Below are 4909 nucleotides of genomic sequence, written 5' to 3'. Positions count from 1 at the left end.
GTGGGTGGTTGTTTCCAGTATAGTCTGTGCACCTTACTGGACTGTTTTCGTCGTCAGTTTATTTTGTTTAAGTGTTTTCTTTAATAAAGAAAGAAGATGAGCACTTTACCCGCTGCGCCTTGGTCCAATCCTTATGACGTCTATGACAGAACCACCCACCAAAAGAGGACCAAGCAGCGGAAGAAGGAGCAGCAAGAATGCACATGGGAGCAAATATTGGACGGCAAGGGATCCTGGACATGGGAGGAGATCCAAAAGGGATTGAATCGCCGTCCATGGGAAGAAGTGGAGGCAGCAAGGGCAGAACGACGTTTCTGGGAGAGGAAACTTAGGGAGCTACATGAGGCCGAGAGGCATCCCCCCCCAAAAAATTGGGGGGGGCACACGGGGAGTTGGGCAGAGTCAGGATAGAGACCTGAGCCAACTCCCCATGCTTATTATGGGGAGCAACGGATCAAGCAAGCACCTTGTTATGCGGAGATACGCACTGTGTCGCCCAAACGCATGCACAGTCCGGTGCGGTCAATAAGGGCTCCGCAGCGTGGCCGGGCGAGAGTTGGCCGGCAGCCAGGGAGAAGTGCGCCGGCGCAGCGCATCTGGCCACCAGTGCATCTCCTCGGTCCAGTTTACCCTGTTCCTGCTCCTCGCACTAGCCCTGATGGGCGTGTTACTAGGCTGGTGCCTCCAAAGCCAGCCCCACGCATCAGGCCTCTAGTGCGCCTGCCCAGTCCAGTACGTCCTGTTCCTGCTCCCCGCACTAGCCCTGAGGTGCTCGTCACTAGTCTGGCGCCTTCAAAGCCAGCCCCACGCATCAGGCCTCTAGTGCGCCTGCCCAGTCCAGTACGTCCTGTTCCTGCTCCCCGCACTAGCCCTGAGGTGCGTGTTACTAGTCTGGCGCCTCCAAAGCCAGTCCCACACATCAGGCCTCTAGTGCGCCTGCCCAGTCCAGTCCGTCCTGTTCCTGCTCCCCGCACTAGCCCTGAGGTGCGTGTTACTAGTCTGGTGCCTCCAAAGCCAGCCCCACACACCAGGCTTCCAGTGCACCTGCCCAGTCCAGTGCGTCCTGTTCTTGCTCCCCGCACTTACCCTCCAGTGCGCCTCCATAACCCGGTACAGCCAGTGCCTGCTGTGAGCACTCGGTCTCCAGCGACGCTCCTCAGCCCTGAGCCTCCAGCGACGCTCCTCAGCCCTGAGCCTCCAGCGATGCTCCTCAGCCCTGAGCCTCCAGCGACGCTCCTCAGCCCTGAGCCTCCAGCGACGCTCCTCAGCCCGGAGCCTCCAGCGACGCTCCTCAGCCCGGAGCCTCCAGCGACGCTCCTCAGCTCGGAGCCTCCAGCGACGCTCCTCAGCCCGGAGTCTCCAGCGACGCTCCTCAGCCCGGAGTCGCCAGCGACGCTCCTCAGCCCGGAGTCTCCAGCGACGCTCCTCAGCCCGGAGTCTCCAGCGACGCTCCTCAGCCCGGAGTCTCCAGTGACGCTCCTCAGCCAGGAGGCTCCAGCGACGCTCCCCAGCCTAGAGTCTACAGAACGGGAGCTACGCCCAGAGCCAGAGCCACCTCCGTAGTGGGAGGATTGGGGGGGGGGGGGGGGGGTGTAGCACAGGGACCGTTGTTGACGGTGGCCAACCTCCCTTCCCTCCCTTTAAGTTTGGGGTTGTTTTGTGGGGGGTTTTGTTTTTGAGGTGCATTCGGGGTCTGCACCTTTGGGGGGGGGGGGTACTGTCACGTCCTGACCAGTAAAAGGGGTTATTTGTCATTGTAGTTTGGTCAGGGCGTGGCAGGGGGTGTTTGTTTTGTGTGTTTCGGTGTTTTTTGGTTTATGTTATATATTTTCTATTTCTATGTGTATATCTAGTTTTCTATTTCTATGTTGGGTTTTTGGCAATGACCTCCAATTAGAGGCAGCTGGTTGTCGTTGTCTCCAATTGGAGGCCATATTTAGTTGGCTTTGTTTTCACTTGTGTTTTGTGGGTGGTTGTTTCCAGTATAGTCTGTGCACCTTACTGGACTGTTTTCGTCGTCAGTTTATTTTGTTTAAGTGTTTTCTTTAATAAAGAAAGAAGATGAGCACTTTACCCGCTGCGTTTTGGTCCAATCCTTACGACGCTTATGACAAATAGATTGCATTTAGTTCAAAGACAATACATACGAATTATAATCAGAAGATAATATTAACATGCACATATGCTTGGTAACAGAAAAATAAGTAATAATTGCAGATTAAACAATGCTGTAATTGAACATTTTACACCCAATGTAGGCTACTGCCCCTTTAAGAGCTAGCGTTAATTTGTACCCTATTTTGTGTTGATCACCAAATATTGTTGTCTTCTCACACTATTCAAACCCCACAATCAAATAAACAGCATATGAAGTACTCTTAGCCTATAGATCACATATTGCAAACAAATAATCAGAAACATCTTGTCAGTACAAAACGCTACACATACGTTTTTTCCGCGAATCTGACTGATCATCTTCTCACTTTTGCAGAACCAATGTGAGGTGTTATGGCAGGGGAAACGGTGTTGCATAATGTCAAGCCAACCTGGAGAACTTTGTGTACATATTCCCTTAAAAAAGTGAGCCGGACCTTGGAATTAAAGCGAACCGAACTCAGACCACCTCTTGAGATGGTCTCAGTTCGGTTCGCTTCGGGGGCTCTTTTAAGTGGTCTGAGTTCCTTTTGGAGTGTTCACACTGCACAACAAATTTGGGTTTACAAAAATTGGCTGAATGTGACCAAGTGTGAAAACACCCTAAAATTTGTGATATTGCTACTAAGATACATCATTCACAATAGGATTAGCTAACATATTAGACTCATAGTACAATTGTGAGATGCTTAACTTTTTTTTCATGATAGAGATATGTTCATTTCCATGCCACTTGAAGTCTTCTTTCTTTTTGTCTTAGACAATATTTGCAATATATTATCATTGTTCGTTCACATTGATTTAAAAATAAATCTACTTGGTCTCCTTCCCTCTAGCTGTTTCTGTTGCATCGTTATTCTCAGTTGCTCCCTTTGCAAAACGTCTAATTATCTCTCAGAGTTATTACAATAATAATATTGCAACAGTCCATTGTCGGTGTTACTAACAAGTTGTAATTGGATTAGTCTAAGGGTAACAGTTGATTAAATGACTGTGTGTGTGTGTGTGTGTGTGTGTGTGTGTGTGTGTGTGTGTGTGTGTGTGTGTGTGTGTGTGTGTGTGTGTGTGTGTGTGTGTGTGTGTGTGTGTGTGTGTGTGTGTGTGTGTGTGTGTGTGTGGGATGTGAGCTTGGCTAGATGGTGAAATAGTGGAATTGGCTACATGCTGTAACCTAGCTCATCAGAGTAGATCAATAGCGGGTTATGCACAGCAGTGGTTCCCTCACCAAACTACACAGGTCAGTCAATATGTTGCTCTTTTCTTTGACATTGGATTGATTGGCAGGCTGTTATTCCTAAAACTGTTTTGTAACTAACCACAGAAATAGTGTTTAAACGCAGTGCAAGTAGTTTGACTTTGGATAGATTAGTGAAAACTGACCTTGAGAAATCCAGTGTTCTACTACAGAACATGGTGAAACAGACCAGTCTCCTTTTACTATGTTTCTAAATACCAAGGGTCGGTTCAGCTGGGTGCAACGTTACAGCATGTGCAGCTCTATCAAATGCATTTCTCTCTGCAATATTCTGAACGTTTCACCTAATTGAATACACCCCAGGTTTGTTTAGTGTCCTTGCTGTGGGCTGTTTTCTAGTATCCTGGGTATTTATTTGTATTAAGCACAGGTAATTTTCTAACTCCATTAAAATATAGGAAGGCCTCGGTTAATTAATGTGGGCTCCTTGGCAACAGACTGTTTGGTTGAACACCTACCCTACATTTACCAAAGGAGGACAATTGCCATGTCTGTTTGTTGGCTATAGGCTTCTGCCACTTGGTAAAGACTGTATATAACATATTATAAGCTGCATAATAAGACATCATAAGGGCTCGTAACATGCTTATAACAGTCTGCATCATTATGGGGCTCCATAATCAGCAGAGTAAAACCAATTTGAAGAGGCATATTACTTAGCTGTGACTTGCATTACTACTGAATGGAGGCTGTGATGAACAGCTTTGTAAATATCCCTGAAGGACCATTGGAGCTACTCAGTAATGTGCTTGTATATTTATTACATCAATTGTCAGTTTGGTATCAGACAGTACAGTATCATCAATTGTGAAAATTTGAACTATGGGCTTTCTAAATTGAATTTAGAGACAACATCACTGGTCCTCTAAATGTTATAAGGTTAATCTAATCAAAATCAAATCAAAGTTTATTGGTCACGTACACAGATTTGCAGGTGTTGTAGCAGGTGCAGTGAAATGCTTATGTTACTAGTTCTAACAGTTCAGTCGAATGTCTAGCAAATACAATACTAATACACAAATAAAATAAAACAATGAATCAAGAAATGTCAGAACAAGTCCAATTAACACTCCATGTAGATATATTAGAGTGAGCAGTGTCAGAATCCAGAATATAAATACAAATACATGTTGTGTATAGACAGTATATAACTTGAAAAGAAAATGGTATGTACAGTAGCATGTATATTAGGGTGAGCTATGTGGAGAAAACCGTACACTCTGTCCTAGTCTGCTGTGTGAGATGCCTCCAGAAGGACCTCTATTGAGCCTGGTGTCTTCTTGGGTTGCATACAAACAAAGCAGAAAAGGGCCTCTTTAATTTGACAATTTAACATAATGTTTTATAATAGTTTGAAAGGAAATGATTGTACATTTCTCTCCACTAAGTCAACAAGCAATATAACAACAAATCGGGTTTGAACAGAACTCTAGTCAACCAAACAAGAAACCTATCAAATGTTAACCAATGCCAGCTACTCTTTTTGTCTCTCCCACACAG

The sequence above is a fragment of the Salmo salar genome, chromosome 09 (genome assembly GCF_965601325.2).
Source record: "Salmo salar chromosome 09, fSalSal1, whole genome shotgun sequence".
Classification (NCBI taxonomy): Eukaryota; Metazoa; Chordata; class Actinopteri; order Salmoniformes; family Salmonidae; genus Salmo; species Salmo salar.
Note: the sequence above shows the minus strand (reverse complement) of the source record.